The 11671-nt window shown below is 35.4% G+C and overlaps 1 long non-coding RNA gene and 1 pseudogene across 1 annotated transcript; both read left to right on the top strand.

Annotated features, from left to right (window-relative positions):
• The first annotated feature begins 1898 nt into the window (after positions 1-1898).
• LOC128177217 (RE1-silencing transcription factor A-like) lies at positions 1899-3744 on the top strand (annotated as a pseudogene).
• A 2807-nt stretch (positions 3745-6551) lies between these two features.
• LOC128178072 (uncharacterized) lies at positions 6552-10396 on the top strand. Its single transcript, XR_008242899.1, has 3 exons — positions 6552-6833; positions 9718-9905; positions 10191-10396. It is a non-coding gene; the product is annotated as an uncharacterized LOC128178072 (long non-coding RNA).
• The last annotated feature ends 1275 nt before the right edge of the window (positions 10397-11671 follow it).

Raw genomic sequence — 11671 nt, forward strand, 5'->3', positions numbered from 1 at the left:
AAGCTGAAACCGAAAAAGTGTACTCTTTTTGCAAGACAAGTTGAATTTTTGGTTCATATAGTATCTTCAGATGGAATATCTACAAGTCCAGACAAGACCAAAGCAATTCAGGGTTGGAAGGTCCCTACTAATGTTACAGAAGTAAGGTCATTTATTGGTCTCTGTAGCTATTACAGGAAATTTGTGAAGGATTTTGCTACCATTGCAAACCCATTGCATGATTTGACAACAAACGACAAATCGTTCAAGTGGACAGAGGAATGTCAAACTGCATTTGACAAATTGAAACAATTCCTAACATCTGAACCAATACTTGCACATCCTGATTTTGAAAGGGATTTCATCTTAGATACTGATGCTAGCGACAAAGCCATAGGTGCTGTTCTCTCTCAAGTAATCGATGGTAAGGAGAGAGTTTGTGCTTACGCCAGTCGATGCTTGTCAAAATCTGAACGACGATACTGCGTAACTAGAAAGGAACTTTTAGCAGTGACATACTTTGTCAAGTATTTTAGGCACTACTTGTATGGCAGAAAATTCCTGGTCAGAACAGACCATAGTTCCCTCAGGTGGTTGATGCAATTCAGAAACCCAGAAGGACAGTTTGCACGCTGGATCGATGTACTGTCAATATACAACTTCAGAATAGAACATCGCCCTGGAAGGCTACATACAAATGCTGATGCCATGAGCAGACTACCTTGTAAACAGTGCGGATACCACAGTGATTGGGAAGGTGAAAATCTAAACTGTAACCAAATTGGGCAAGGTCAGTCATTGTTGTTGGCTCAGAAAAATGACAATGATCTCCAGAAGTTGCGTGCATGGGTAGAGGGAGGTTCATTTCCAGGTGTTAAGAAAGTATCGCCAGAAAACCATTATCTGAAGTCACTGGTTTCTCGGTTTGACAGATTGTGCATCAAAGATAATCTTGTTTGTCGTAAATGGGAAGACATGTCGTCTAATCAGACTCTCTATCAGTATATAGTTCCATTCTCCGAGCGACGTACAGTTCTTACCCAATATCATGACGAGAAAACAGCAGGACATCTCGGTATTAAGAAAACATTGTCTAAGATTCGCAGTAGGTACTACTGGCCAGGTTTACAGCGAGATGTGCGTCAGTATATAGCGGGTTGCGAATTATGTTCTAAAAGGAAGACTGACAATGTTACCAAATGTGCACCCATGAAAGTAGTACATTCTGGTTATCCTTTGAAAAGGATAGCGACAGACATTTTGGGTGAGTTACCTTTAACAAAGAAAGGTAACAAATACATCTTGGTAGTTGCAGACTATTATACAAAGTGGACAGAAAGCTTTGCAATCCCAAATATGGAATCCATCACAATAGCTAGAGTCATTGTGGAAGAAGTGATCTGTCGAATTGGCACACCAGCAGTTATCCATTCGGACCAAGGTCGACAGTTCGAAAGCAAGTTGTTCTCAGAAATGTGTTCTTTGTTGGGCATCAGAAAGACACATACAACACCATACCACCCCCAATCGGATGGTATGGTGGAACGTTTCAATCGAACACTAACAACTATGCTTAGCAATTTTGTAAATGAAAACCATACAGATTGGAATGAACATTTACCGTATGTCATGATGGCATATAGGTCAACCATCCATGAAACAACTGGGTTTTCGCCAAATTCATTGATGCTTGGAAGAGAGGTTTGCACTCCCTTGGATATCATGTATGATGTACCTTCCGCTATTAAACCAGTTCCTCAAAATGAATGGGTTTGGCAATTGCAAGATAGACTTGAAAATGCACATAAAACTGTCCGAGCAAATACAGAGCAAGCTATGGTTCGCCAAAAACATTACTATGTGTGAAATTAAACTGGGGACAGTTCAAGGAAAATGATAAGGTGTATGTGTATTTTCCAAGAACGAAGTCAGGTCAGTCGCCCAAGTTTACCAGCTATTGGCGTGGACCATATAGAATCATAAAGAAAATGTCAGATGTTACATACAAAGTGAATTGTGGTCAACGTGAGTCAAATCAAGTCATACATGTTGATAGAATTAGACTGAAACGACCCCAAACGTTAGTTGGTGAAACGGCTGACTGTGTTGAAGAGCAGAAAGAGGAAACATTCCAAGATCAAACATGTAGCGACAATACAAAGGCTCAAATAGAAAATACAAATTACAAAAACGAGAGTGTTGTTGTCAGTGAACAGCAGAAATATGAAACTGAGCAACAATCTTGTAAAGAAAAAGAACTGCCTGCAAGACAGTTTCGTAGTAGAAGACCCCCTGTATGGTTAAAAGATTATGAGACTGATTATTAGATTATATACTATATGCCATACTAAATACTAGTACCTAATGTTCTTTCTTTGTCGTTTTAGATTTAAAGGCATGGCGAAGACAAAGATGACAAAGAGAAGCGGGACAAGGAAATTCCAATGTGTTCCAGTGTTTTCCATGGTGATGTTGAGTTTTCCACCCATGTGGTAGAGTGTGCAATGAAGGAGCATTCATGTGATTTTTGCGATTTTACGTCCCAGAAAGAGTGTAATGTCAGAAGACATATGAAGAGAGCGCACACTGGATTGACAGAAAGTCCTATTGCATTGGGCCAGAAGCTGGTTGAAACAGACGAAGTCTCGGAAAAGGCGAAGAACACTGAAAATGCCAAAAATATTGTGTCAAGTGAGGACGAATCAGAAGATGAAGAATGGTTGTCACAAGACCCAGGTGATCTACTTTCGACGGAAACTACGTCCAGTAGTACAACTTGTGCCAGTGATGGAAATAAGATTAAAGAAACAGCTAGTCAATAAAGAGATATCGGATCTCATGGTGAGCCGTGTTTTCCGCAAGAAAACGACCCATTCTCTTACAGGGAAACGTACATCAGCAGATGATGTCAGAAAACCCAACGTAGATGATTGTCAAACGAAGAAAGCGAAGATTGACGTTCGTACACAAACAGAGTTTAGAAGAGAAATTTCAGTAAAGACTGTCAGGAAGTACAGAGAGGGCGAGGTTGACATTAAAGAAACCACGACAGAGCAATTGATCTTGTTTTAAATTTTGAATTGTCATCTTCAACACAGATAGTGTTATGAGCATTGTACGTGTTAACCACTATTAAGCAGTTTTAAAGTTTGCAATTTTTTGTGGATCACATTGAATAAAAAGAAAAGAAAAAAAAAAGTTTTAAATGTTTTGTCATTCGGGACGAATGAACCCAGAGGCGTGGGTAATGTAAAGAATTTTGTCCATTATAAATCAATGTTAATAATGGAATAACCCGACATCCCTTTCCAGTGGACTCTCCCATGTGTATATAAGTGAGAGAAGCTGAGAGTCGGGGTCATTCCTGTTTGAGCAGTGGAAGGAGAAGGTAACAGAAACACTAAATTAAACTTCTGGACCCACACAATTAGATCAGTGGCCCGAATAGAGCCGAAGCTGTTCTATTGTGTGGTATTGTATATTAGAGTTGTTTGTAAAACACATTACTGACAGTTTGTCAGGGAAGATAGCAAGTGCCAGGGTTAGGGGCCCGAATAGAGCCGACCTGTCCTTGGAACTTGTCTATCTAATAGTTAAGCAGAAGTTAGGTTTTCCTCCTTCATTGCCAATCATTTGTTATTCTTGATTCACTTTTGATTTACCCAAAGTAGGGACATTTGATATTAAATATAAATCTAATTAGTGATTGAGAAAAATTGTATGCCTTTTAATTTTGCATTGACAAGCAAAGAAGCGACTGGACTCATTTACACATTACATTTACAATGTTTGATCCTTTACACCAGATGGAGATGGTGTGTTAGAACTATTTAAACAAGACTTTGAACTTTCGGTATGACGTACCTATCAATTTCTTGTGTCAAAACAAGTTAAAAATTACGTTGATTTCAAGTGAAATGTGCACCGACTGTGAAGTCTTAGCTCAAAAGCCAAGCAAATCTTGTCAATTTCAAAGAGCCATGGCTGAGTGGCCAGCGATGAAATAGACAGGCCTAAGTTGCATTGCTATTGACACAACTGCTCGAAGTCCAGGCTCTTGTTAAAATGGTTTCTAGCTGTTCCCTTTATTCTTCATAAGGAACCAGATGGCACGTGTACATGTGTTTGCAAAGAGGTTTATGAACAATTTTATTTCAGCCAAAAGGAAAGGCCACTGGAAATATTTATTGTGCTTGCCAAATTAATAATTTTTTGTCGCAATGTCAGTCATTTTACAGCAATAAAATTTTTGGCATTTTAATTTAAAATGCACAGATAATGTCTTAGTTATATCAACAGATGTTAGAAGCCGAGGAGAAAATTAACTTTGATAATAAGAAATAGCATGAAAATATAAAGTATAGAGCTAGTTAGCTAATCCGAAAATTTTGCAAAATGCTTTGTAATATAAGGGTTAATTCTTGGAGGTAAATTATTTGTATTCCAGGTAAAGCAGAAAAAAAGAGAACCGCTTGAAAGTGGTGAAGAGGAGTTGAAGTTTGAGGAAAAAATGGTCTGAAAAATAAGACGAAAGATTTCAATTCAAACATATACTGTTCCAATAAATGTGATCAGATTAGGTAGCAAGCATTGTCTATAAACGTCGTAAGTTTCAAAGTAAGTACAATACCTGTGATTTTACTTTTAAAGTATTAATTCACCAGGCTGAAGCTAGCAGCCACTAACAGCAGCCACTAAGCCCGTAGAAGCTAGCAGCCAATAAGCAAATTCATCAAAGTACTGAGAGTACTCGAACAGAAAATTATACTTTACTTAATTATTGACATATTTTAATTAATATTAAAATGATCAAAACATGACTGAGACAAAATAATCCCAATTTCACCTGATGATTTTCGCTGTTTTGACTGCGACCTGATAATTTTTTATGAGAAGAAAATCACAATGCTGGGTGTACTATTGTCTCATATTCGTAATGATACGATGTATTTTTAATTTTCGATTAATGTTGTTTCCGGGGAGTGAAAAGGCCCGAGAATAAATTTTTAAACACGCACATGTTAAACTTTGAAGTAAACAAATTATCTTGCCACACTGGATTGGCTTTGGGTTTTTGTATCATTTTATTCCTTTTAATTTACTTTAATTTATAATGTCTTTTATATCATAATACGTTTGCATATCACTTTATAAGATGTAAATAGTTTTTCTATTTGTATCAATAAGACTACATTTAGAATAACATTATTTTTATAACTTATGACCCGTATAAACGTATTTCACAGGCACGTAGCATCCGGGGGGGGGCGGGGGGCGCCTGCCCCACTTTTTATCGCAGCAACTAATATTTTAAAAGTTTACATATAAAAAATTGAATTATCATGGAGTTGGCCCCCCACTTTTTTGATATGAAAAGAAGGGAATTAGTACTGAAATTGAAGTTATATACGACGTCAGCCCCCCCCCCCCTGGATTAGGATTTTGAAGATTTTGGGAAAGTCTTATTTTCCCCCCTTTTTTTTGTTTTTTTTGCTTGTCAAGATTTTTTGGAGGAGTCTGCCCCCCCCCCCCCCCACTTTCAAAAACGATGCTACATGCCTGTTTCATTTCTATCCAACAAAGACGCATTTATAACTCTTATCCAGGCGAGCTTTACTGCTTCGGAAGTCGCCAATGCTCGTACAAATTATTGAGCATTAATCATTTTGATATTAATTAAAATATGTCGATAATTAAGTAAAATATAATTTTTTGTTCGAGTACGTCTCAGTACTTTGATGAATTTTCTTATTGGCTGCTAGCTTCTACGGTCTGAGTGGCTGCTGTTAGTGGCTGCTAGCTTCAGCCTGGTTATTAATTCTTATAATGAAAGTGAATTTTAATGAATATACAAAAACATGGTACAATGACTATATTTAAGGGGTGGTGGTGGTGATTAAGATATATACCGACAAAAATCAACAACAACAACAACAATAAAAAAAAACCCCAAAATAAACAAATAACAAACCAAAAAGAAACAAATAACAAACAAAAAACCCAAACAACCCACAGTCTGAATTAAGGCGGAGGTAAGGGAATATTCCTTGTAATCGACGTGAAGGAGGGGTCGGTGGGAGGGGCAGAAGAACTTGGTTGGACCATTTATGCAAGCCTTCTCTAATGATCAGATTCAGCATTGTAATACGCGATCATAAATCTACGAAAAGAATAAACCGCGATCACTATATGGACGAATTATGACTACATAGAAAACTCTTTAAAAATCTCCCCAGGATATGCTATGTTACGAAATTTTGATAAGCAAATATGAAAACATTCTATTTACAATTATGATTTAGGCCCTATAATTTTATTAAAAATTAAAGTGTTTACTCTCGTTGCGTTAAAATTCATTTATAACCTACTGGTGGACCCAGGTGAGCGATGTGGTGCGTGGGTCGATTGTTCTACAGACAATAAATCAGACAGTTAATAAAATCGACTACATTTTCGTCAGTACGTCGAAACATTGTTTAGGCAAGTTAAAAGTGGTCTTGTACTTAAGTGATATATTATGATACGTTTAAATATTTATTCAACAGCAAATTCCAAGTATATTGCTTGTTTCACTTTCAATATCTTGATAAAACGAATTCAAAATCAATGTACGGTGCTTTGTGAATATTACTTGGATTTTAGCAGTGTTTAATAATGAGAAACATACAATAGTTACATCGAATGTTGGTGCCGAACTGTTCAGGTATTCAGTTCATACGTCTACATTAACTATCCGGACTTAAATGCGGATTTGGTTCTAAATTTAGGAGAAACAACATGGCGACTTCGGTAGAGCGATGGATGTGTGACGAGCTTTCGAAGCTCGGTTTGCCGGCTTCAGAGGATAATGCAAAGTAAGTTGTATGAGAAAACTTATGGTCATCTAATTTCATTCCGCAAGAATGTTCTTTATTGTAATCAAGTGTCGCAAAAATATCAAAATGAGTATTAAGTGTTTTTCCTGTTGTGCAATACTTTACGGCCCACAGCTGTTTTCATTGAGCTTAGTCAGCATCTTACATAGTCAGTTAAAGTGGCTTACATTGTATTAAAGTGGTAACATGTTAAGTTTATTTATTGGTTTTGCAGTAGTAAAATTTTGTTCCTTTGTATAGAGTGCCATATTTTTGTTTTGTGTCTAAAGACAAAAGACAATCTAGAGTCATTATTTTTAGTTCAATCGATTTTTCGGACTAATGATGAACCATTTTGACCTTCTGTTGCCCAAATTTAGAAAAAGATAGCATTACAACTACTAGTATTATGACAAACGTTTCTTTCCTTTTTCTTTAATTTATTGTCTACATATGTTTCTGTAACAGAAAAGGAGGAATAAGCTACAGCAGGCGCAAACCTGGGCCCTTCAATTTAAAAACCAACGTTCTACTAACTGAGCTAAAGGGTTAACCCGCTAGCTAATCCTAGTAGGAGTGCGGCAGTACTGAGCATTTTGATACACACTATTACACTCTTCTTCCTTTTCTTTTTAGATTTTTATCCCTTAGAAATCTAACACGATACTCTCATAACCATTTTATGTGGGTTATTTAGTTGGGCGCCAAAGTAATAGAAGAGGAGGAATAAGCTTCACCAGGCTCGAACTCGAGAGTCGAGACCCTTCAGTTTAAAAACTAACGATCTACCAACTGTGCTAAAGGGTTAACCCACTAGCTAGTGCTATAGGACCGCAGCAGTACTGAGCCTTTATATACACTTGGGGTCAGCCCTGGGTCAATTTGATTCAGTCACTGTTTTCACTGTATAACTTTTCCAACCGTTTAGGGTATTATTTATTAATTTGACGGATATTGGCACTTCTGATTGGTCAAAAAAATTCTTTCATACCTGTATCAATAAGATTTTTGCTGGTCCTACTCTTCTGCTTTACAATTTTAAATAGAACAGGAATATGTCAACACACTGTGAAGTTGTGTCTGTTTAATTGTAAGCATACAAAATAAAGCTTTATGAATATAAAAAATTAAAGGTTAACCTTGAAAGTAAACAATACAACAATACACATGAATTAATTCAAGAAATAGAAAGTTATTAATAAGTGTATTATCACAACTTTGTCTGCCTTAGGTGACGATCAACATTTATGGCGAGGCTGGCTGTTCCTGGAATAATTATTACAAACATATTCAGAATAAAGCGTCGTGAAGCAAAGCTATGAGTAGTGCTTCAAGATATACCGATAAAAAACCTCTCTGGTTACCACAGCATTTACAAAAGTCATACATACTCACTGTATTACATACTATTTTTGTTGACCTATCAACTTTTTTCGTCCACAATCACGTCTCCTTGCATGGTTATGCCCAGTTGCATATTCCAGATATCTAACTCACATAAAAGCCAGTTTTAACGAATCTTGCTGCTCAATGAATAATATCACAAGCCATTCCATGTATTTCCCTCTTGTTTTTAATTCAGCTGGTTTAGATTTCTACTTTCTATTTGTGTTTAATCCATTAAATTCAGGTCCATAGCTCTGCATCAACTGAAGGCGCATATTAATTTTTAATATTGTTTGCTGTTATTGTTGTGTATTTATGCGGTGCTTCAGTTACATTATTTACATTTTTTATCAATGACACTTAGGTGTTATGATTTGAAAATATTTTATTTAAGGAGGCCGATTTGGGGTTTTTTGCGGAAAAACTACAATAGCATAACTCTTTATTTTTTAACCATATGTAATTTAAACCAACTCTAGTTTATTTGCGAAGGTTCATGAAAATCGACCGTCTGGTTCTTTTTAGGGACCATCTCAAAATAGAGGTACATTTACTATAGGAATATATAGGAAACTATCATTTTCCGCACATTAAAGCAGTTTTTAAAAAATACTACAATAGCTTTTTTTCTCAAATTGTTATATATGATTAGTAATATCATTTCCTACCTTATATGTAAAAACCACAAAATTCTACCGTCTGGTTTTTAGTGGGGGCCATCTCAAAATATTAAAATGCACCAAATTTTGCTATATATTTGGATCATCACGAATGATGATTGGTATAATGGATTCATTCCAAAAATGAGGAAAATGTCCTCGAGGATAGCATCAGTCTGTATATAAAATTTCAACAGCGTACAATTTTTACTTATTCTTTAATGTTATTTCTTATAACGTACTCCTACAAAGCTTCATTTTATCATAACGTCATAAAAGCGCAATGGCAATGCTTCCCTGCCGCACAACGTAAAAATCGTGTTAAAAATAAAAATTTCCTTTAAAAATCTAGATATTTTTATCTGTATTTTGTTTATTGTGTTCAATTTCATAAATGATATCGAAAAAAATTCATAAGAAGTATAAATCAACTGTATTATTTTAGAATGCGCAAAAACATGCGCAATGCAAACTAAAGTCGGCCTCCTTAAATGATAAGAAATGAATTTAATAATTTTTCTTTTGATCGACATATCAATGGAAAAATTGACCAGAAAACTTTTTCATCAATGCGTTATGCGTATTGATGAAGTTTTCCGGCTAATTTTTCCATTGATACGTCAATCGAAAGAAAAATTATCAAATATATTTCTAAAGTCTATCAAAATTTATTGATACCAAGAATTGTGTTCCTTCTTATAGAATGTCTTCTATTCATTCTTTTGTCTTGAAAAACTATTTTCTTGATAATTAATTTTTGAAGAAAATTCAAATGATATGGTCAAATTAGACACTAATGAATTGCAACAATTATCATTTTTTAATTGTATCTCATGCAGGTACATTTTAAGCATTGGAAATGCAGGAGAGATCCAGGAATATATGTTGGAGCTGTTAGATGGATCTGATCCTAGAGTTAGAACATTCATCAGTCAGCTGATACAGAAATGGAGACCACAAGAAAAACCTCCTGATAATATATAACTTGTTATGTCAAGCTAAAAAAACATTAATATTTGGTTACAAGGTAAAATATTCATAACTAACTGGTTACGAATTTAAACATTCATAACTGGTTACGACTTAAAACATTCATAACTGGCTACGACTTAAAACATTCATAACTGGTTACGACTTAAAACATTCATAACTGGTTACGACTTAAAACATTTATAACTGGCTACGACTTAAAACATTCATCACAGGTTTCGAGCTAAAATATTCATAACTTGTTACAAGCTGTAGGTACTTTTTATGAGACCAAATATCGAGGTTTTTGGTGTCACTTGAATGTTACCTTTCACTTTTCTAGTTTTGTCGGGTCGGGAGACAGTCCATCCGGTACGCCATTCGTCTACGTCATCGGACAAGCCACGGGATCTCTCTCCGTTTATAATGTTGTTGATGTACCTGACATATTCTAAAAAAAAATTTTACCAAATTTTTTTTTATTTTCTGTCTTGTGTTTTGTTATTTGTTACACTAACTTAATAAAAATAAAAATTACTAATATTTCAAGCTGTAGTTTTTTGTGGAGTTATGACTTGACAGTTGCCACTCTAAAAAAAAGGTACTTTGTTATACTGTTTGATCCTTTACATCAGATTGAGATGGTGTGTTAGAACCATTTTAACAAGACTTTGAACTTTCGGTAGGACGTACGTATCAATTATGTTTATCAAAACAAGTTAAAAATTACGTTGGTTTCAAGTGAAATGTGCACCGACTGTGAAGTCTTAGCTCAAAAGCCAGGCAAATCTTTAAGGGTTAATTTCAAAGAGCCATGACTGAGTGGCCAGCGATGAAATAGACAGGCCTAAGTTGCATTGCTATTGGACACAACTGCTCAAAGTCCAGGCTCTCTATCACGACGCATAGCTGTTCCCTTTACTCTTTATTAGGAATCAGATGGAACGTGTACACATGTGTTATATTAAACATTACACCGCTTTTATATAATTGTTTGCAAAGAGGATTATGAACAATTTTAATTCAGTCAGAAGGAAGGGCCACTGGAAACATTTATTGTGCTTACCAAATAAATAATTTTACTGTCGCAATGTCAGTCATTTTACGGCAATAAAATTTTTGGTATTTTAACTTAAAACACACAGAAAATGTCATAAATATATCAACAAATGTTAGAAGCCGATGAGAAAACTTTGATAATAAGAAATAGCATGAAAATATAACTTATGGAGCTAGTTAGCTAATCCGAGAATTTTGCAAAATACTTTGTAATATAAGGGTTAATTCTTGGAGGTAAATTATATGTATTCCAGGTAAAGCAGAAAAAAGAGAGAACCGCTTGAAAGTGGTGAACAAGAGTTGAAATTTGAGAAAAAATGATTTAAAAAATAAGACAAAAGAAAGATTTTAATTCAAACATATATTATTCCAAGAAACGTGATTAGATTAGGTAGCAAGCATCGTCTATATACGTCGTAAGTTACAAAGTAAGTACAATACCTGTGATTTTACTTTTAAAGTATTAATTCTTATAATGAAAGTGAATTTTAATGAATATACAAAAACATGGTACAATGACTATATTTAAGGGGTGGTGGTGGTGATTGATAGATACCGACAAAAATCAACAACAACAACAATAAACAAACCAAAAAGAAACAAATAACAAACAAAAAACCCCGAACAACCCACGGTCTGAAGGCGTTAGGGAATATTCCTTGTAATCGACGTGAAGGAGGGGTCGGTGGGAGGGGCAGAAGAACTTGGTTGGAACATTTATGCAAGCCTTCTCTAATGACCAGATTCAGAATTGTAATACGCGAT

Source organism: Crassostrea angulata, chromosome 3 (genome assembly GCF_025612915.1).
Source record: "Crassostrea angulata isolate pt1a10 chromosome 3, ASM2561291v2, whole genome shotgun sequence".
NCBI lineage: Eukaryota > Metazoa > Mollusca > Bivalvia > Ostreida > Ostreidae > Magallana > Magallana angulata.